The following is a 23,591-nucleotide window of genomic DNA, read 5'->3' on the forward strand; positions in this document are numbered from 1 at the left end:
TATGATTTGGTCAACCAATTCTGTTGATGTTCTTTTCCACAATATGAAGATGTGATCTATGAATCTTACGAATAATTTCAAGTTGTGTTGCCATTCTGGTACTGATAGTATGTGTTGTTCTTCGAAATTTCCTATGAAAATATTTGCATATGTGGGTGCGGTACAATTACCCATGGAAGGGCCAGTCTTTTGAAGGAACCAATTGGTTTTCCATTTAAAATAGCTGTGGAGTAAGGTGTATTGTAGTAATTCCATTAGGAACACTTTAAGAGGTCTTCATCATAATCACTTTGTAATAAGGCTTGTTCCATAGCTTCAGTGCCCAATTGATGTGGTATGGATGGGCCCGATTCACAGAACAAACTTAAGACTAAATCCTAAACTTAGTACCATTCTGGTATTCACAGAATGCACTTAGTACTTCTGGTATTCACAGAATGAACTTACTACTTTTGCTATTCACAGAATGAACTTAGTACTTTTGCTATTCACAGAATGGATTTACGACTCCTAAACTTACGTCCGCACTCGGGCCGGAAATTCCGGCCCGGAGGCGGAGCTTCCGGCCCGGAGGCGGAGCTTCCGGCCCGGAGCGGGGCTTCCGGGCCGGAGGCGGAGCTTCCGGCCCGGAGGTGGGGATTCCGGCCAATTTAGCTATGGCTGAAATCTCCACCTCCGGGCCGGAAGCTCCGCCTCCGGCCCGGAAGCTCCGCCTCCGGCCCGGAAACCCCGCCTCCGGCCCGGAAACCCCGCCTCCGGGCCGGAAGCTCCGCCTCCGGGCCGGAATTTCCGGCCCGAGTGCGGACGTAAGTTTAGGAGTCGTAAATCCATTCTGTGAATAGCAAAAGTACTAAGTTCATTCTGTGAATAGCAAAAGTAGTAAGTTCATTCTGTGAATACCAGAAGTACTAGGTGCATTCTGTGAATACCAGAATGGTACTAAGTTTAGGATTTAGTCTTAAGTTTGTTCTGTGAATCGGGCCCGTTGTGTATAATGATTTTACATCTATTGTGCACAATAGTATGTTTTCATCCTTTGTGTGAACTGTGCCTTTGATTTTGAGCAAAACGTCTGTTGTATCTTTGATGTAGGTTTTGAGCTTAGACACCAAAGCTTGTAGATGACGGTCCAAGTATTTTTCCACTGGTTCGTGAAGACTTCCTTTTGTAGAGACTATTGGACGAAAAGGAGGATTATTGATGCTTTTATGTATCTTAGGTACCATGTATATGGTAGGGCTTTTTGGATTGGTGTGGATCAAATATTTTTGCACTTTCTCCTTGATGGTTCCTGTCATGTGCTTTATTGACGATGTTTTTTAATACTGCTAGGATGGTTCTATAGGGTTGCAGTCTAATTTCATATATTTATAGTCATCCGATAGGTGTATCTCTATTTGTTCCTCATAATAATTTGTGTTTAAGATCACTAATGCTCCTCCTTTACCTGCCTTTTGGCAGGTGATTTCAGTTTTATTCGCTATAGATCTTAAAATGCCTGTTTCTTTTTGTGTCAAGTTCTAGGATTTCACTGGTTTGCTAAACTTCAATTTAGACAAGTCTTGTTTAACAAGTGCTTCAAATGTATCCAAGCTTTTATGGCTCATGGGGGCCATGTAGGTGCTTCGTGTTTTGAAACCTTTCAGTGGATCTTCCACAATTGTTGATCTGTTTTCAACCATGACGTTTTCAAAAAAATGTCGTAGACGTAATTTTCTCATCAATTTGAATAGACTGATGTCTATTTCCAAACTATTGGTGTATGTTGTTGGTACGAATGAGGTGCCTTTTTGTAATACTTTTAATTATATGTTAGATAAATGGTAGTCTGAAATATTGATGACTAAGTTGTCCTTGGTTGTCCTTTCTTGTTCTTGTCCTTCTTGGATGTTGTTGTGCGAGTCTGGGGTGGTTCTTTCTCTCTGTGTCTTTGTCTTGTCCTCTGACTCCGCCTGGGTCTTCTCCTGTGGCGTGGTCTTGATTCTAAAAAAGGAACAGTGGTTGTAGATGTTGAAGCTAAGTTGGAAGGTTCTTGAGTTTTATCTGATTTGGATTGATCTTAAGCTTTCTGAGGAAGATGTGTCCGTGTTTGAGTTTTCCGGTTTATTTTGTCTCCGTCTTGCATATATCTCTGCCCATGTGTACACTTCCCCCAATTTATAATCAATAGTGTCTCTGCGAAACTTGCTTATTTTTCTCTCATTGATTTCTTGAGCATGTTTAGATAATTGATTATTGATGTCTTCCAAAAATTTTTTCCAATCCTCGGTTGGCATTGAGTGTTCTAATTCAGTTTTTATGGTTGATATCTCTTTTGTCAGGTCTTCTAAGATGTTAGATAGTTCTTCTATGATTAATAAAATTAGATCAAGGGAACACTTGTTGAGTATCGCGAACCAGCGGTCTTTGAAATGTTGTACATTTTTACACAAAGATGGTTTTAGGGAGATTTTAAGTCCCCTGGGGATTCTTTGGACCTTATGGTATTTGATCATAGTGCTGGCGTGAAGTCTCTGATTGATTTCTTTTTTGGATAGGTATATTAGTTGACGAATATTTTGTTCTTTGGTGCGAGTGCTGGTGAACTCCGTGGTCTCTTCTTGTATGAGTGCATAATTCTTGGTTGCTGCATCATTGGCGTATGTGTAGGTATCTGCTCTTTGATCAGTCAGATTTGATATTTGTTCGTATTCCATTTTGGTAATGCGCGTGCTCCGTACTTGCTCAGACTGAATAAATGACTAGATTTGTATTGTGCGTGCACAATGCTGAATTAATCTTGTGGTTCATACAGTTCTCCGTGCTCCTGGGTATCACTCTCCGAGTAATATCTAGGGAAATTAGCAGTGCATAGCTAGGGCTCAAGTTATAGCTTCCTTAGGGCACGAGTTATAGTTACTTGAGATAATTCTAATTATAACTAGTGAATGTTAGTGGTTTTCAGAGTTTAAAAAAGATAATTTAACCTAACTATAACCTACTTTATCTTTGTTTTTTTCAGCGCATTTTCTGGGGGTTTTATAATGTAAATTATTATTTAATTACAATACGTCATTCCAAACCTGGCATTGCCTGCATGTAAAGGAGGGCTGGCTGTAGTGCTTGGCCTATGGCCATGCTGTGTGACCAACACGTCTGAACAACCCCCCACCTGCAGCCAAACCCACACTGCACAGGACATTCGGTCGTGCATGGCAGGGGTTGGCCAAAGGGCCTGGGGCCAATCCACCACATGCAGCCAACCCCATGTTGCACACAACCTTTGAATGTGTGCAGTGTGGGCCAGGCCCTTAGGCCAACCTCCAAAAGAGATCCAACCCCACGTGGAGCAGCCTGTGGCCAACCCCAAAATGCAGCCAACCCCACTCTGCACACGGCCTTTGTGCACTGGGGTGTCCCACAGGGTCTAGACCCGGGAGTCTCAGGGCCTCTTTTTCTTATAGGGAAGGGGATCACATGGTCCCAATCCCTGAACCTATTATGGCCCAGGGACCCCACCCCCAGGGCCACTAACTAAAATGAAGAGAATGTGGCACATGACACCCTCCTCAGGCTGATTTCTACCCTGGGGATCCCAACTCAGAGCCCAGCACATTTGTGTTGGACAGGGGGCATGTGGCCTCACTCCCTGGGCTACTTTCGGCCCCAAGGGCCACATCCCTTAGCCTAGCAACATATTTAAAGAGACGTGGGGCTGCAAGCAACCCTCCCCGGGTCAATTTTAGCACTGGTGACTCTTCACCTGGGGATCAGACACATACATGAAGGGGGCACATGGCACCCCTCCCCGGACCGCTTTGGCCCCGGGGACAGCCGCAACTCACCCATACAGGGTGCCAGGGTGTCTACCTACCAAGATTGCCTCCATCTCCAACTAGCTACTGACATGGTGTTACGCTTTTTCCTGAAAACAATTTTATATTTCCAAATAAAAGTGCAGCATCATGTCAGCAGCAAAGGGGGCTCCACTGTTCCTTTGAACTGTGCATGTGTTAGGCGGTAGCTTCTTCAGCCCACCTCACACATTTGCAATACATAGCTGACATGATGCACTTGCCTCGGATAGTTCAGCATGTCTGCAATTGAGGATTCAGTGAGGCTTATTACTCTTTATCCCCATATCCTATTAGAAGCTAGGATAAAGAAGGAGGGCCCTCCTCCAGCCCTATCCTTGCATCTGATAGAGGTGCTGCATGTGTTCCAGGCCAGGACAAGCTAAAGCAGGACAGCTTCTGCTTTTACACAGTGGCGTCCGTGGGAGACAGAATCTCGGAGGAAGGATGGTACAGAGGTCAAATGTCCCAAGTTAAAAATCTTAATATTTGTGTGTGTGTGCGCATGCTTGATTGTGTGTTTGTGTGTATACATTACTTTGTATGACTTTGTATCGCAAGAATGTGAGTGCATGTGTGCATGAGCCGCAGCGCAGATTTACACTCGGAGATAACTTTTTATTCAAGCCAGCAGTCCCTAAAGAAACATCCCTTTATACAGGGCCATGTGAAGTAATGCACTTCAATAGGCAGATCACTTGGTCTCGCCAAGACAGCCAAGCAGGATTATGTGCTTGCTGCAGAGTGTTGGTGGGGGAGGGGGAGATTAGAGAAAGATACCCGCAGGTCAATGGTTTTATTTCACCAAGACCCTTCAGCTGGTAATATGTCATCAGCAGAGATCTTTCTACACTCTGTTCAGACTGAAGTTCCAATAAAATAGCTTAGCAGGTTAATGTATGTGCTGTATGTGTCTAGTGGTTCAAAGGCAACTCTGTTTGTCACCATACTTAAGGTGGGGCTTTAAATCCTCATAAGTCACTATATTGTTCTGCATGTGCTGGCACTCCAAGACATCTCACTGTGAAGAAGTAAGGAAATTATCAGACTGATTGGATTGTGGTATATTTGAGCGGGGCCCGCCTTTAGCATGTGCGAGCTGGGGCCCCATGTGGTTTTTGCAAACGCCAGCTCTGCTTCTGTGAACCTCCTTCAATGGATGACAACACCACACCACAGGCATTGAGAGTATGTATATTTTGGGCAGTTCCTTGAATGCCTTCTCATGTAGCTCAGTGCATGCATCACTCGACTCAAGGCACATCTGGAATGTAATACCCGCCCCCACCACGCCAGATTGGCAGTCATGTGTTAGTGTCAGCAGTAAACATGATTGGTTTCCTGGAGTGTTGAACTTAGATGAGTGCACCAAACAACACCATTGGGCATTGTAATAGCGGGCTGCTTGTCACCGATCACTGAGGGGGAGGGGCTGTGAAGTAAACTAAAGGAATACTAAGGTGCTTTCAAGTTAGGTTTTGAGACTGTGGAAACTGTTTCTGTTGGAGATGTTTTGAAATCATGGGTTAAAGCGAATAACCCTAGTTTTGGGAGTTTCTTGCTCATGGCCCAGCGCCAGGAAGATGCTGCACCAGAGCCCGGTAGGTGTTTCACTAATCTTACAATCGCAGACTGGTAGAGGAAGACCTGCCGGCAGTGAAAACAGGGAATCTTTGTTCCAATATATTCTTTCTTACTGATGATGCTGATGAAAATGCTTTATAGAAAGGGCAATGAAGGCCCAGCTGGGTGTCATGGGGCTACGTCAGGACCTACAGGAGCGATTAGAGCTGACTGAAGAGACATGTTTTAGGCCTTTGGAACACATTCAGTGGTTTGGTTGCAATCTTAATTCAGTGGTTTGGTTGCAATCTTAATTTGATAGATGAGGAATCCCACACATCTGGAGCCATGAAAGAGAACGATGACCCCATTCCTCCTGGGCTTGATTCTTTGTAGTGCAATAAAGCGCTGATGCTCGGGTCTTAGCGCTTTGTGATGAATGCACATCTTTAGTTTCTTTAGTGAATCTCATAAGGTCAGTTTTGTATAATACTGTGAGTGGGACAGGCAGTTTAACACGATTTTTACCTTCATGCGGAGCCAGGGCTGCCTCGTCAGGGCTGAGGATGTTGAATTGAATTTCTTTCTATTCAACAGATTTGCCGCCCAGTTCTGGGCCTGTTGTCGTGTGTACATTCTTTTGGGGTAGGCTTACGTATAATGCACTCTTTCGTCCAGTCCACGAATAACCAGGACACGCACCACTGGGGTGTGAGTATGCTTAGAGAGAAGAGGGAGAACTTTACAAAGCCGCCTCAGATGTCTCCACAGCCATTCAGAACCATGCTCTCTGGGCTACCCAAGGAGATGGACGAGGTTGTCCCCTGGATGCTCGTAGTTCAGATGGCTGTCGGGGACGTCTTTGTAGAGAGGAGGCTGCACTGAGCAGAGGTGGCTGGTGGCATTTGAAAGAGGTGAGTGTTGAAGTCTCTGCGAGTTTCTCATAGGGTCTGTCAGTGGATCAAAAAGGTGTTCATAATACATGGACATCCAATCATTGGCCTCCCTGCAGAGCGCACAGGACATTGTTCACATATTTCAGTTGTAATTGTGATTATAAGAAAAATGGGTGCAGTGGGGCCCCGTCATGGGGGTACAAAGTTTTAAAAATTATTACAAGGTGAAAGGAAATGGAAATGCAGTGGTTGGTCACTACTTAATACTCATCACCAACTTTCACACTCCACCGATTTCAAAAGTTACCAGCCACCACTGCCCCGGGACCCCATCCCTCAGGGTCCAGCACATCTTTTGGGGAAAAGGTGCACAGGCTCCCCTCCACAGGCCGCCTTTGGCCCTGGTAACACCTCAGGCCCACCATCATCCATATAGGGTAGAGGGACACGCTGACCCCCCCGGGCCAATTTTGGCCCCAGGGACCCCATCCTTCAGGGCCCAGCTGCATATCTGCAGTGGGAGGTGGCACATAGCCCCACTACCTGGGCCGATTTTGCCCCCAGCGATCCCATACCCGGGGTCTACCAACATCTATATGGGGAGGAGGGCACGTGCCCCCCTCCCCGGTCTAATTGTGACCCCGCATACCCCATCCCCCTGTGCCTGGCCACAACTGGAAACCCCAGTCTGTCCCCGCAACCAGCGGGAGTTTGCACTGCCCACACCCGCAGGAAGCAGCTAAAATTTCTGCTCCTTGCAGGTGGGAACAATCTTTTCATCTGAAACAGATTAAAAGTCCTCTCCCAGTAGGTAGCAGCATTTTTCAAGTTCCAGTCCGCTGGGAGTGGACTTGGTGTTTGCTCCTGCTTGGTCAGAAATTTTAAATTGCTCCAGCCAAGTAAAAGCGAGCACAAGTTTCCTTGCCCGTGGCAACACGAACATAGCCTGGGCTGGCCCTGTGGTCCTCAGGGCGGAAACCGGCCTGGGGAGGGGGGCCGCACAGCCCATCTACCTTTTTCCATTTTTTACCTAGACCCCGAATATGGTTTGTCCAGAACTGAAATCGGCCCAGGGAGGGGGGGCCATAAGACCTCCCTCCCCCTTTGTATATTCAGCGTGACCCCGGGATGGGTCCTCAGGCCGATATTGGCCCGGATGAGGGGCCGCATGTGCTCCTCCCAAAATACGGCAAAGCCATGGGGACTGGGCCCCCTAGGGCCAAAATTGGCCCAGGATGAGGTCCACTTGCCTCCCTTCCACAGTGCGGCCTGGCCCGGGGGCATGGGGTCCTCAGGGCTGAAAATGGCCCGGGGAGGGAAATAACCCGCCCTTCACCATTATCAATGCAGCTGGATCCTGAGGAATTGGGTCCCTGGATCAGAATCAGCCTGGGGGGGGGGGCATATATGCCACCATCCCCAAAAGAGAAATATTTGTTCCACAGGGACATGGCCCACCCTGGGGCTTAAAAAAACACACAGAAGACTGCACTTATTTATTTATTTTTTATTTTGCTGCAGATTCGTGGATCCTCCACAAATTTGTGGCAAAATGAAAAGAAAAAAACATTTTGGCCCCAAGTGGAGTCTTTCTGGAACACCACCGCCATGCTTTGGGGGGAAAGGTCAGGGAATTCCTACCCTGCCACATGGTGTCTTCTTGTTACTTTTTTTTAGGACTCAGGACCAAGTCCAGAGTCATAGGATGGCTGTCACCACTTTCTGGTTGAGGTGATGGCAGCTAATCAGATCTCAGTTTGAGATCTTTTGGGATCCAGCCATATGCAAATCAGTCTTGATCCTGTGCCTCATGGGAACTGTCCAGCCTGAACTGCCAAACCAGGTCTCCCCTGGACCAGAAACAAGCATCCCGGGACCAGCTTGAATCCAGTGGACAAGTGAGCAAGGGACCCATGTCTGAGCATACCCTGCCAACTAAGAAACAGCTTAATACCACAATTTTTATTTATGTACAATTTCTCTCCCAAAATTATCTTCAAAAGACCTGCTCTCAGCTAAATCTGTAGCTAGGCCTCTCTAAGAAATACTATGATGATCCAGCATATTCTTGGAACATCAAGCGGCTTAAAACAGTGGGTTAATGTGGTACAGTTTACTTTTCTAGATATGATGCTGGGATGAAAAGCTATGTTCATTCAATGGGAAGGTGCTAGAAGGGATCACAACTCTCCTATTGAAGAGTACATTCCAACATACCATGACAAGGGATCTTCCAAAAGTCGATTACGAGCTACCAGAGGCTGCCTGCCTCTCAGTAGCTTGCAATTTTTTGTCAGCAGCATTGACATGGAGCTCACCTTCTAGTAAGGCAGCACTTTTGGTACATTGTGCACCCATTCTGTGAGGCTTGGGTGCCGAGTGCCCTCTTCTAAAAATGTTCTGTGGGTTTTTTTTTCTCTCCTTCTTTCTTTTTCTCCTTTCTTTCTCTATTCTCTCTCCTTGGATTTTTCTTTACTTTCTAGGCTTTTTTCCATTTAGATGCAATGTTCTCCCTTCTTTTGCGTGTTCTCTCCTTTCTCATTCTTTCTTTTTATAGCTTTCTTTCTTTACTTCTTTCCCACTTCCGTGCCTTTCTCTTTTGCTTTCTTTTCTCCCTTTCCTTCTCTTAATTGCTGTTTTGTGTTTCTTCACTTTTTATACTCTTTTCCTTTCTTCCTCTGTATTTCCTGTTTCTCGTTCTTTGTTCCTTATTTCTCTCTCCTCTTTGTTTAGTACTCTTTATTTTTTTCTTGCTCATTCCTTCTTTCTATACTTATCCCTGTTTCTTTTGTTTCCTTTCTTGCCTTTCATTCACTTCATTTTGTTTTCCTTCTTTTTCAATCCTTTCTCTTATTTTGCTGCTTTTTAAAAAATTCCTTTTCTGCTTTCTTCTCCCTTTCCTTTTATTCATTTTTTTACTTTTTTATTTTTCCTTTCTTTTTTCTGCTGCTTTCTTTTTCTTTCTTCCTGTTGTTCCATTTTTTTCTCTCTCCTCATTGCTCTTTCTTCTTTCCTTTCTGTTTTGATCTTTTTCTTTTATCTTCTCATTTCCTTTTCCTCCTTTCTTTTTTGCCTATGTCATCTCTTCTTTCTTTTCGCCAATTATCATTCTTTTCTTTTATTATCTCTTTTCTTTCCTTCCTTTTTATGACTCTTTCATCCTTTGTGTTTCTTCTTCACACATTTCTTGTTGAGTTTCTTTTCATTTCTTCCTTTCTTTAGGCATACCTAGCTTATACAGACACAACAGGTAACCCTATTGTGATATGCTATTGTGGCAATGTTAATTTGCTTTCTGGAGCACAACTGGGTATACTCTAGTTGATGTGCTTAAGTTGCGTACCCTTTCATAATCCATATGTTGGACAGTACATTAAGAATTTTTCAATGATCAGAAGCAGCTCTCACTATAATAAAGGTTGGAAACCACTGGCTTAGAGACTGTTCTAGAAGGAGAGGAGCTTTCCCCAGATGTGTTCCACCAGAACACTTAGAACATCTTAAGGTTCCCTTGGAGCTACAAATATCCAGTTCTTAACTCTGAGAGCAGTCCAATAGGAGTACAGCCTTTCAATGAGCAGAAGCTCCGTAACTCAAATAAAACACTTTCAGTGTGTCAGAGGGCTCTTCAGTATGAGCCTCAGCTATGACTTATACAGGAGCAGAACGGCAACAGTTCCCAATGCCCCACCTGGAACACCACCTGTTCTCTATTTTATTTACAGAATAACAGAGATATCCCAGGCGGGGGGGAAGGGATGGGGAGAAAAAATGAGACTGCCTGTCAACAGTGGTTCTTTTATAGGAAGGTTTTTCTTTCTTCTATTTGCAATAGCACAGTAGTTTTGTAACCCTTCCTCGCTGAAATTGGAACTGCAAGAAAATACAAACATTTATTATACTTCCTATCTATTCTATACAATTACTGCTTAACACAATTATTGTTTTATTTAACATACCCAATCAGTTTAGGCTATTGCTCCTCTTCTATGTATCATGAGTAGTATTTTCTATATCACTCTGATATTTTTCACTCTAGTATGTGTTCTTTTTTATTCTTTTGTTTATTTTAGTTATGATTTTTTTTTAATGCACTAATAAATTATTTTGTCTTTTCCTTCTAGAGGAAGTACTTGTCCAAGTCTGGAACCAGGCGAAGACTGCAACTGTGAACCTTTGTACACTCTGGTAAGCGTAATTCATCTTTGTAGGTAATATCACTTGCAATTGCTTCTGTGCTTTTAATCTTCTAATTTGGATGATTGTTCCGCTTGAGAGAAGGAAACTACAGGTAAATATTAATTTGTTATTTTTCATTGAACTGAATTTTCCTATAATTAAGAAACCCAATTCTTGGTACTGCAGTTAGAAGCACTAATCTCCAGTTACTGCCTCCAATAACTCCACTTGTAATATTTATGCTGAGCCAGAAGAGAAGCTCAAGCGCCCAGCCTCAGAACTGAAATGCAAATCTTCAAAAGAAGAGCAGACACCAACTTGAGATATTGCAATTTTTTACTGAATTCTTACCGAGACACTAGCGAAGGAACTATACGTAGCCGGGAAACAATGCCTGACAAAACTTCTGTGATGGAGGACTATGAAAAGGCTTCTTCAGAATTTACTAAGGTAAAGTGTGCATTTGTTACTTAGTGTGCACTTAACATTCCAATCATAGTTGGAAGTAAAACAACTAGCACGCTGCTGGGAGAGCTGAGCTGGCAGACATGTTGAGTTTCCAGTGCTGCCAGCTCAGTCTCCCATTGTTACTCCCAATTATCTTTTGCCACTGTTCTTTAGTTTTATAGGTTAGTATAGGGTTATTTACAAGAATCCTGCTAAAGATCCTGACAGTACCCCCGCTCAAGAAGGGTTACTCCAATCGTGGTTTGTTTGGAAACCTTCTGTGCAAGGCCTTAGTCAAATGTGGAGCATGAACATCACTGTGTTTTTTCCAAGATCTTTCTTCACGTCCATAACCTTTCCAGTCTATCAAATAGTACTGTTACTTTTTAACTTTTGGGGAATCAAGAATTGTTTTACCTCATATTCCATTCCACCTTCTATCATTATTGGTTCAGAGGGAGCAGAGGTTTTCAAACCTGGTTCAACCATTTTTAATAAAGAGACATGAAAAACTAGATGAATTTTAGTGGTCTCTGGAAGTGTTAAGCGATATGTTACTGGATTGATGATTTCTCTATAGGGTACAGTCCAACAAAACGTGGTTGGAACTTGCGATCGCCTTTCAGATTTATGTTTGTTGTGCTGTGCCAAACCTTATCTTCAGTCTGGAGAGTGGGTTCCTTCTTCCTTTTCTTTTCTGTAAAAAAATTATAGCGTTCTTTTGCTTGTGTTAGATTTGGTAATGCCGATTGATGAACTAGGGACAAATGCTGGACAATATCCTTCACTGCTCGTACCTCTATGTTTCCAAATTCGACCAAAGAGTTAGGATGTCTACCATAATTCAAATAGAAAGGTGAGTAGCCAGTGGAGAAATGTTTTGCATAATTATGAGAAAATTCTGCTGTCCACAGATTTCATGGCCAGTTCCCTTCCTGATCTAATAAAAATTGTCTAAGGTATTTCTCTAGCTCTTGATTGGTCCTTTCTGTTTATCCATCCATCTCTGGTTGGAAACTAGTTGAGTATCAGGTCTCTATATGTAGCTAAACAGTGAAGGCCCTACAGAAATAGGACACAAACTGGGTGCCCTTGTCTGTGATAACAATAGTGGATATGTCATGAATTCGAATTATGTGTTGATTGAAATGCTGTGTTTATTGCTTAGCTGTGGTAATACCCTTCAGGGCAATAAATGTGTCTATTTTGTGAAAGTATCTACACAAAAAAGAATGGTGTTATATCCTTGACTAGAAGTCAGGTCTACAATGAGATCCAAATACACAGTGTGCCATGGGTATGGCGGCGTGGGTAAGAGTTGCAATAACCCCTAGGGGGCCTGACTTTCTGACTTTCCATGAACACTGATTTCGCAGCTGGTCACATAATGATGAATGACTCTGTTCATTTGTGGCCACCAAAACCTTTGTTTAATCAGATGTTTGTTTTCCAAATTCCTTTATGCCCTTCCAAAGGACTGTTGTCACATTCATGTAGCACTTGAGTCTGTAGTTCTTTAGTTGGTAAGTATAAGGCTTCATCTTGATAACGGAGTTTGTTTTGGATCTCTCTTTCTAGATCTTGGAATGCCCATTTGTTCATCTCTTCTGAATTTAATGATTGAATGATTTGTTCCTCAAACCTTGGAAATTGCTCCTGCAATTTATTCTTTAGGAATTACCTTCTGATTTGCACTTTTTTGCGTGATTACCCCTGACTTTTTGGCTCTACCGCCTCTATTTTTGACTGACTTAGATGCTTTGGACACTTTGCCACTGCTGATCAGTGTCAAAGTGCAAGTGCTCCCTGTATAAAGTGTAATGGTAATTGGTTGTCCATGATTGCTATGTTTGCCTTACTAGTAAAGTCCCTAGTAAAGTGCACTATGGTGCCAGGGCTGGTAATGCAAATGCTACTAGTAGGCCTGCAGCACTATTTGTGCTACCCACACAAGTAGCCTTAAAAAGGGAACTCAGGCCTGCCATTGCAGGGCCTGCCCGCAGTTTGTTAAACTGCCATGTAGTTCTGTCAAGTGCTCTCACTTGCCAGACCTTGCCCTTCCCTTTCTATGCACATCAGACACCCCTATGGTAGGTCTAGGGTACCCCTTGGACAAGGTGTACTGCATGTGAAAGGTAGAACATGTACTAAGGCGTGTGTCATGTCCTGACAGTGAAATAATCTCCATTTCGTTTTTCACTGTTGAAAAGCCATCTTTCCATATGACAGAATGGGAAGGCTGTGTAATATGTTTTCCAGCCTATCTTCCCAAAGGCTTAAGATGAAAAGGTGAAGTTTAGTATGCCTGAACTCACAGTGTAATAACCCATCTTTTTATGTAGGTGGTTTTTGCATTGTGTGTTCAGAAACCACTCTTTGAGAAGTGGCTGAGTTTTTGTGCTCTGACATTTCTGTGTGTCTCTGCCTGGCTGTGGATTGACTGTCTGGATTTGAAAGCAATAGGATCTGGGGAATATCTTGACCCAGGGAAGGAGGTGAGACAGCAACAGGCTGACCTGCATCTGGAGCGTAGGGGGAGGGGAAGCCCCTGGAGGTGAAGAGGCCTGAGTTGCTGCTATAAAACAATTGGCTCATCTCCTGCTGAGTGATTGAAAATCTGGCCCCCACTAATCAAAGGAAGAAAGGTGTCAATGGCAGGGAGGCACCCAGAACTGGTTTGAACAGGGGTCAGTCCCTCCTGGAACACAAAAACTTCATAGCCATTGAGGGATATAACGATGAGAGCTGAAGCCCCTGAACTTTGGAGAATGGCTTGATCAAGTGTGAGCAAGACTGGAGCTACTTTGTGGTCAAGAGGACCTTTGCCAAGGAAGAAACAACTGAAGTGACTGAAGGATAGGACTGACCCTTGCTGTGTGTTCTGGGGCTGGCCTGCAGTTTGCTGTTTTAACCAAGGAAAGGCTAAAGGGACTTTGCTGTGTTCTGTGTCCCCCTGCTGGAAAGGACTTTGCTGTGTGCTGTGTCCTGAAGTAACTTATCTTTAAGGTGAGCTGGCTTCCTGTTCAGAAACACAGGAACACAAAAGTTTCCATGAGAGTCTCAGCGGCACTGTATGTGCGTGCTTGTTGCAGCCTGAGACCCTCGTAAGAACTGCCCTGTGATCGTGGGCGCCTGGAGTCCAAGTGAGTCTCAGCAATGCTGTGTGCGGGTGCTTTGTGCAGCCTGAGACCTTCATGAGGATCGGCCTCTGATTGTGGGCACCTGGAATCCAAGTGATTCTCATCGATGCTGTGTGCATGTGCGTTGTGCACCGTAAGACCTTCGTGAGTATTTGCCTTTATATTGTGTGCACCGGAGTCCAAGTGAGTCTCATCGATGATGTATGCGTGAGCATTGTGCACCGTGAGACCTTCGTGAGGATTTGCCTTGCTATCATGTGCACCGGAATCCAAGTGAGTCTCATCGACGCTGTGTGCTGGTGCTTTGTGCACTGTGAGACCTTCATGAAGATTTGCCTTGTTATCGTGTGCATCGGAGTAAAGCGAGTCTCATCGACCCTGTGCGCATGATCTTCGTGCAGCCTGAGACCCATGTATGGAGTGCCCAGTGATCATGCACCTGAAGCGTAAGGAAGACTCAGCGACGCTGTGTGCTTTGTGGAAGCCTGAGATCTTCGTAACTGAAGCGGCCTGGACCGGCATTCCCAGAGGAGTTGAGTTGCCTGCCCGAGCTGCCGTTGCTAATTCACAAAGCTGCATTGGAGTTTGCGCCACCCAGGTAACGTGGGTCGACTCCTGGGGTGAGGCACGGGCTCTGAGGGAGACGCTCTTGGCTTCCCTCTCGTGTTGGCAGCGTGAGCCTCTGCTTCGGCTCGTATCGTGGCCCTTATAGCCAAGGGAGTGGCGATTCAGGGGCGAGAGTGCAAAGCTGCAATTTTTGATTGCATAGTACCATGTTGGGGGCAACTGTGAGAGGCTGACTGCAAGTCTGAAGGAGGGGGAGAGAGACCGCCTAAGGCCCAGTGATCGGGGCCTGAGTGTATTACGCATTATTCCATTTCTGCAGAACGGAGTACCTGACTGTCGTATTACACATTGCATCATTTCTGCATTAAGGAGTACCTGATTAGAGTATAATGCATTGCATTATTCCTGCATAACGAACTGACTGATTAGTGTATGAAGCGGTACAAAAGGGGGGGGTGATGGACGGAGCATCAGAACCAATCAAACACTCACACCCAGTCAACAGATCTGGGTTTGATCCATCACTGTTCTTTAGCCCACTCTGCCACCCCATTTCAGACATGGCCATATGCAAATCAGTCTGACCCTGTGCCTCATGGGAACAGTCCAGCCCGAACTGCCAAGCCATGCCTTCCCTGGACCGGAAACAAGCTTCCTAGGACCGGTTTCTGGCATTTCAGCCGTCTTCAGCCAGGCTTGCTTGAATCCAGTGGCAAAGAGAGCAAGGGACTCACGTCTGAGCATACCCTGCCAACTTATGGCGAACAAAGCGGTACAAAAGGGGGTGGTGATGGACGGAGCATCAGAACCAATCAAACACTCACACCCAGTCAACAGATCTGAGTTTGATCCATCACCGTTCTTTAGCCCACTCTGCCACCCCAGTTCAGACATGGCCATATGCAAATCAGTCTGACCCTGTGCCTCATGGGAACAGTCCAGCCCGAACTGCCAAGCCATGCCTTCCCTGGACCGGAAACAAGCTTCCTAGGACCGGTTTCTGGCATTTCAGCCGTCTTCAGCCAGGCTTGCTTGAATCCAGTGGCAAAAGGAGCAAGGGACTCACGTCTGAGCATACCCTGCCAACTTATGGCGAACAAAGCGGTACAAAAGGGGGTGGTGATGGACGGAGCATCAGAACCAATCAAACACTCACACCCAGTCAACAGATCTGGGTTTGATCCATCACCGTTCTTTTGCCCACTCTGCCACCCCAGTTCAGACATGGCCATATGCAAATCAGTCTGACCCTGTGCCTCATGGGAACAGTCCAGCCCAAACTGCCAAGCCATGCCTTCCCTGGACCGGAAACAAGCTTCCTAGTACCGGTTTCTGGCATTTCAGCCGTCTTCAGCCAGGCTTGCTTGAATCCAGAGGCAAAGTGAGCAAGGGACTCACGTCTGAGCATACCCTGCCAACTTATGGCGAACAAAGGGGTACAAAAGGGGGTGGTGATGGACGGAGCATCAGAACCAATCAAACACTCACACCCAGTCAACAGATCTGAGTTTGATCCATCACCGTTCTTTAGCCCACTCTGCCACCCCAGTTCAGACATGGCCATATGCAAATCAGTCTGACCCTGTGCCTCATGGGAACAGTCCAGCCCGAAGTGCCAAGCCATGCCTTTCCTGGACCGGAAACAAGCTTCCTAGGACCGGTTTCTGGCATTTCAGCCGTCTTCAGCCAGGCTTGCTTGAATCCAGTGGCAAAGTGAGCAAGGGACTCACGTCTGAGCATACCCTGCCAACTTATGGCGAACAAAGCGGTACAAAAGGGGGTGGTGATGGACGGAGCATCAGAACCAATCAAACACTCACACCCAGTCAACAGATCTGGGTTTGATCCATCACCGTTCTTTAGCCGCTCTGCCACCCCAGTTCAGACATGGCCATATGCAAATCAGTCTGACCCTGTGCCTCATGGGAACAGTCCAGCCCGAAGTGCCAAGCCATGCCTTTCCTGGACCGTAAGCAAGCTTCCTAGGACCGGTTTCTGGCATTTCAGCCGTCATCAGCCAGGCTTGCTTGAATCCAGTGGCAAAGTGAGCAAGGGACTCACGTCTGAGCATACCCTGCCAACTTATGGCGAACAAAGTGGTACAAAAGGGGGTGGTGATGGACGGAGCATCAGAACCAATCAAACACTCACACCCAGTCAACAGATCTGGGTTTGATCCATCACCGTTCTTTAGCCCGCTCTGCCACCCCAGTTCAGACATGGCCATATGCAAATAAGTCTGACCCTGTGCCTCATGGGAACAGTCCAGCCCGAAGTGCCAAGCCATGCCTTCCCTGGACTGGAAACAAGCTTCCTAGGACCGGTTTCTGGCATTTAAGCCGTCTTCAGCCATGCTTGCTTGAATCCAGTGGCAAAGTGAGCAAGGGTCTCACGTCTGAGCATACCCTGCCAACTTATGGCGAACAAAGCGGTACAAAAGGGGGTGGTGATGGACGGAGCATCAGAACCAATCAAACACTCACACCCAGTCAACAGATCTGAGTTTGATCCATCACCGTTCTTTAGCCCACTCTGCCACCCCAGTTCAGACATGGCCATATGCAAATCAGTCTGACCCTGTGCCTCATGGGAACAGTCCTGCCCGAACTGCCAAGCCATGCCTTCCCTGGACCGTAAACAAGCTTCCTAGGACCGGTTTCTGGCATTTCAGCCGTCTTCAGCCAGGCTTGCTTGAATCCAGTGGCAAAGTGAGCAAGGGACTCACGTCTGAGCATACCCTGCCAACTTATGGCGAACAAAGCGGTACAAAAGGGGGTGGTGATGGACGGAGCATAAGAACCAATCAAACACTCACACCCAGTCAACAGATCTGGGTTTGATCCATCACCGTTCTTTAGCCCACTCTGCCACCTCAGTTCAGACATGGCCATATGCAAATCAGTCTGACCCTGTGCCTCATGGGAACAGTCCAGCCCGAACTGCCAAGCCATGCCTTCCCTGGACCGGAAACAAGCTTCCTAGGACCGGTTTCTGCCATTTCAGCCATCTTCAGCCAGGCTTGCTTGAATCCAGTGGCAAAGTGAGCAAGGGGCTCACATCTGAGCATACCCTGCCAACTTATGGCGAACAAAGCGGTACAAAAGGGGGTGGTGATGGACGGAGCATCAGAACCAATCAAACACTCACACCCAGTCAACAGATCTGGGTTTGATCCATCACCGTTCTTTAGCCCACTCTGCCACCCCAGTTCAGACATGGCCATATGCAAATCAGTCTGACCCTGTGCCTCATGGGAACAGTCCAGCCCGAACTGCCAAGCCATGCCTTCCCTGGACCGGAAACAAGCTTCCTAGGACCGGTTTCTGGCATTTCAGCCGTCTTCAGCCAGGCTTGCTTGAATCCAGAGGCAAAGTGAGCAAGGGACTCACGTCTGAGCATACCCTGCCAACTTATGGCGAACAAAGGGGTACAAAAGGTGGTGGTGATGGACGGAGCATCAGAACCAATCAAACACTCACACCCAGTCAACAGATCTGAGTTTGATCCATCACCGTTCTTTAGCCCACTCTGCCACCCCAGTTCAGACATGGCCATATGCAAATCAGTCTGACCCTGTGCCTCATGGGAACAGTCCAGCCCGAAGTGCCAAGCCATGCCTTTCCTGGACCGGAAACAAGCTTCCTAGGACCGGTTTCTGGCATTTCAGCCGTCTTCAGCCAGGCTTGCTTGAATCCAGTGGCAAAGTGAGCAAGGGACTCACGTCTGAGCATACCCTGCCAACTTATGGCGAACAAAGCGGTACAAAAGGGGGTGGTGATGGACGGAGCATCAGAACCAATCAAACACTCACACCCAGTCAACAGATCTGGGTTTGATCCATCACCGTTCTTTAGCCCGCTCTGCCACCCCAGTTCAGACATGGCCATATGCAAATCAGTCTGACCCTGTGCCTCATGGGAACAGTCCAGCCCGAAGTGCCAAGCCATGCCTTTCCTGGACCGTAAGCAAGCTTCCTAGGACCGGTTTCTGGCATTTCAGCCGTCATCAGCCAGGCTTGCTTGAATCCAGTGGCAAAGTGAGCAAGGGACTCACGTCTGAGCATACCCTGCCAACTTATGGCGAACAAAGCGGTACAAAAGGGGGTGGTGATGGACGGAGCATCAGAACCAATCAAACACTCACACCCAGTCAACAGATCTGGGTTTGATCCATCACCGTTCTTTAGCCCGCTCTGCCACCCCAGTTCAGACATGGCCATATGCAAATCAGTCTGACCCTGTGCCTCATGGGAACAGTCCAGCCCGAACTGCCAAGCCATGCCTTCCCTGGACCGGAAACAAGCTTCCTAGGACCGGTTTCTGGCATTTCAGCCGTCTTCAGCCATGCTTGCTTGAATCCAGTGGCAAAGTGAGCAAGGGACTCACGTCTGAGCATACCCTGCCAACTTATGGCGAACAAAGCGGTACAAAAGGGGGTGGTGATGGACGGAGCATTAGAACCAATCAAACACTCACACCCAGTCAACAGATCTGAGTTTGATCCATCACCGTTCTTTAGCCCACTCTGCCACCCCAGTTCAGACATGGCCATATGCAAATCAGTCTGACCCTGTGCCTCATGGGAACAGTCCTGCCCGAACTGCCAAGCCATGCCTTCCCTGGACCGTAAACAAGCTTCCTAGGACCGGTTTCTGGCATTTCAGCCGTCTTCAGCCAGGCTTGCTTGAATCCAGAGGCAAAGTGAGCAAGGGACTCACGTCTGAGCATACCCTGCCAACTTATGGCGAACAAAGGGGTACAAAAGGGGGTGGTGATGGACGGAGCATCAGAACCAATCAAACACTCACACCCAGTCAACAGATCTGAGTTTGATCCATCACCGTTCTTTAGCCCACTCTGCCACCCCAGTTCAGACATGGCCATATGCAAATCAGTCTGACCCTGTGCCTCATGGGAACAGTCCAGCCCGAAGTGCCAAGCCATGCCTTTCCTGGACCGGAAACAAGCTTCCTAGGACCGGTTTCTGGCATTTCAGCCGTCTTCAGCCAGGCTTGCTTGAATCCAGTGGCAAAGTGAGCAAGGGACTCACGTCTGAGCATACCCTGCCAACTTATGGCGAACAAAGCGGTACAAAAGGGGGTGGTGATGGACGGAGCATCAGAACCAATCAAACACTCACACCCAGTCAACAGATCTGGGTTTGATCCATCACCGTTCTTTAGCCCGCTCTGCCACCCCAGTTCAGACATGGCCATATGCAAATCAGTCTGACCCTGTGCCTCATGGGAACAGTCCAGCCCGAAGTGCCAAGCCATGCCTTTCCTGGACCGTAAGCAAGCTTCCTAGGACCGGTTTCTGGCATTTCAGCCGTCATCAGCCAGGCTTGCTTGAATCCAGTGGCAAAGTGAGCAAGGGACTCACGTCTGAGCATACCCTGCCAACTTATGGCGAACAAAGCGGTACAAAAGGGGGTGGTGATGGACGGAGCATCAGAACCAATCAAACACTCACACCCAGTCAACAGATCTGGGTTTGATCCATCACCGTTCTTTAGCCCGCTCTGCCACCCCAGTTCAGACATGGCCATATGCAAATAAGTCTGACCCTGTGCCTCATGGGAACAGTCCAGCCCGAAGTGCCAAGCCATGCCTTCCCTGGACTGGAAACAAGCTTCCTAGGACCGGTTTCTGGCATTTAAGCCGTCTTCAGCCATGCTTGCTTGAATCCAGTGGCAAAGTGAGTAAGGGTCTCACGTCTGAGCATACCCTGCCAACTTATGGCGAACAAAGCGGTACAAAAGGGGGTGGTGATGGACGGAGCATCAGAACCAATCAAACACTCACACCCAGTCAACAGATCTGAGTTTGATCCATCACCGTTCTTTAGCCCACTCTGCCACCCCAGTTCAGACATGGCCATATGCAAATCAGTCTGACCCTGTGCCTCATGGGAACAGTCCTGCCCGAACTGCCAAGCCATGCCTTCCCTGGACCGTAAACAAGCTTCCTAGGACCGGTTTCTGGCATTTCAGCCGTCTTCAGCCAGGCTTGCTTGAATCCAGTGGCAAAGTGAGCAAGGGACTCACGTCTGAGCATACCCTGCCAACTTATGGCGAACAAAGCGGTACAAAAGGGGGTGGTGATGGACGGAGCATAAGAACCAATCAAACACTCACACCCAGTCAACAGATCTGGGTTTGATCCATCACCGTTCTTTAGCCCACTCTGCCACCTCAGTTCAGACATGGCCATATGCAAATCAGTCTGACCCTGTGCCTCATGGGAACAGTCCAGCCCGAACTGCCAAGCCATGCCTTCCCTGGACCGGAAACAAGCTTCCTAGGACCGGTTTCTGCCATTTCAGCCATCTTCAGCCAGGCTTGCTTGAATCCAGTGGCAAAGTGAGCAAGGGGCTCACATCTGAGCATACCCTGCCAACTTATGGCGAACAAAGCGGTACAAAAGGGGGTGGTGATGGACGGAGCATCAGAACCAATCAAACACTCACACTCAGTCAACAGATCTGGGTTTGATCCATCACCGTTCTTTAGCCCACTCTGCCACCCCAGTTCAGACATGGCCATATGCAAATCAGTCTGACCCTGTGCCTCATGGGAACAGTCCAGCCCGAACTGCCAAGCCATGCCTTCCCTGGACCGGAAACAAGCTTCCTAGGACCGGTTTCTGGCATTTCAGCCGTCTTCAGCCAGGCTTGCTTGAATCCAGAGGCAAAGTGAGCAAGGGACTCACGTCTGAGCATACCCTGCCAACTTATGGCGAACAAAGGGGTACAAAAGGTGGTGGTGATGGACGGAGCATCAGAACCAATCAAACACTCACACCCAGTCAACAGATCTGAGTTTGATCCATCACCGTTCTTTAGCCCACTCTGCCACCCCAGTTCAGACATGGCCATATGCAAATCAGTCTGACCCTGTGCCTCATGGGAACAGTCCAGCCCGAAGTGCCAAGCCATGCCTTTCCTGGACCGGAAACAAGCTTCCTAGGACCGGTTTCTGGCATTTCAGCCGTCTTCAGCCAGGCTTGCTTGAATCCAGTGGCAAAGTGAGCAAGGGACTCACGTCTGAGCATACCCTGCCAACTTATGGCGAACAAAGCGGTACAAAAGGGGGTGGTGATGGACGGAGCATCAGAACCAATCAAACACTCACACCCAGTCAACAGATCTGGGTTTGATCCATCACCGTTCTTTAGCCGCTCTGCCACCCCAGTTCAGACATGGCCATATGCAAATCAGTCTGACCCTGTGCCTCATGGGAACAGTCCAGCCCGAAGTGCCAAGCCATGCCTTTCCTGGACCGTAAGCAAGCTTCCTAGGACCGGTTTCTGGCATTTCAGCCGTCATCAGCCAGGCTTGCTTGAATCCAGTGGCAAAGTGAGCAAGGGACTCACGTCTGAGCATACCCTGCCAACTTATGGCGAACAAAGTGGTACAAAAGGGGGTGGTGATGGACGGAGCATCAGAACCAATCAAACACTCACACCCAGTCAACAGATCTGGGTTTGATCCATCACCGTTCTTTAGCCCGCTCTGCCACCCCAGTTCAGACATGGCCATATGCAAATAAGTCTGACCCTGTGCCTCATGGGAACAGTCCAGCCCGAAGTGCCAAGCCATGCCTTCCCTGGACTGGAAACAAGCTTCCTAGGACCGGTTTCTGGCATTTAAGCCGTCTTCAGCCATGCTTGCTTGAATCCAGTGGCAAAGTGAGCAAGGGTCTCACGTCTGAGCATACCCTGCCAACTTATGGCGAACAAAGCGGTACAAAAGGGGGTGGTGATGGACGGAGCATCAGAACCAATCAAACACTCACACCCAGTCAACAGATCTGAGTTTGATCCATCACCGTTCTTTAGCCCACTCTGCCACCCCAGTTCAGACATGGCCATATGCAAATCAGTCTGACCCTGTGCCTCATGGGAACAGTCCTGCCCGAACTGCCAAGCCATGCCTTCCCTGGACCGTAAACAAGCTTCCTAGGACCGGTTTCTGGCATTTCAGCCGTCTTCAGCCAGGCTTGCTTGAATCCAGTGGCAAAGTGACCAAGGGACTCACGTCTGAGCATACCCTGCCAACTTATGGCGAACAAAGCGGTACAAAAGGGGGTGGTGATGAACGGAGCATAAGAACCAATCAAACACTCACACCCAGTCAACAGATCTGGGTTTGATCCATCACCGTTCTTTAGCCCACTCTGCCACCTCAGTTCAGACATGGCCATATGCAAATCAGTCTGACCCTGTGCCTCATGGGAACAGTCCAGCCCGAACTGCCAAGCCATGCCTTCCCTGGACCGGAAACAAGCTTCCTAGGACCGGTTTCTGCCATTTCAGCCATCTTCAGCCAGGCTTGCTTGAATCCAGTGGCAAAGTGAGCAAGGGGCTCACATCTGAGCATACCCTGCCAACTTATGGCGAACAAAGCGGTACAAAAGGGGGTGGTGATGGACGGAGCATCAGAACCAATCAAACACTCACACCCAGTCAACAGATCTGGGTTTGATCCATCACCGTTCTTTAGCCCACTCTGCCACCCCAGTTCAGACATGGCCATATGCAAATCAGTCTGACCCTGTGCCTCATGGGAACAGTCCAGCCCGAACTGCCAAGCCATGCCTTCCCTGGACCGGAAACAAGCTTCCTAGGACCGGTTTCTGGCATTTCAGCCGTCTTCAGCCAGGCTTGCTTGAATCCAGAGGCAAAGTGAGCAAGGGACTCACGTCTGAGCATACCCTGCCAACTTATGGCGAACAAAGGGGTACAAAAGGTGGTGGTGATGGACGGAGCATCAGAACCAATCAAACACTCACACCCAGTCAACAGATCTGAGTTTGATCCATCACCGTTCTTTAGCCCACTCTGCCACCCCAGTTCAGACATGGCCATATGCAAATCAGTCTGACCCTGTGCCTCATGGGAACAGTCCAGCCCGAAGTGCCAAGCCATGCCTTTCCTGGACCGGAAACAAGCTTCCTAGGACCGGTTT

General features: G+C 47.6%; 1 protein-coding gene across 1 annotated transcript in view; it reads left to right on the forward strand.

Moving 5' to 3' along the window:
* Positions 1-23,591, forward strand: part of LOC146809994 (uncharacterized) — a 612,993-nt gene that overhangs the window by 176,544 nt on the left and 412,858 nt on the right. Inside the window, exon 2 of the mRNA XM_085616870.1 lies at positions 10,417-10,480. The gene's annotated coding sequence lies outside the window, so the exon portion shown is untranslated. The remainder of the gene's footprint in view (positions 1-10,416; positions 10,481-23,591) is intronic.

This window comes from Triturus cristatus, chromosome 7, assembly GCF_964204655.1.
Source record: "Triturus cristatus chromosome 7, aTriCri1.1, whole genome shotgun sequence".
NCBI lineage: Eukaryota > Metazoa > Chordata > Amphibia > Caudata > Salamandridae > Triturus > Triturus cristatus.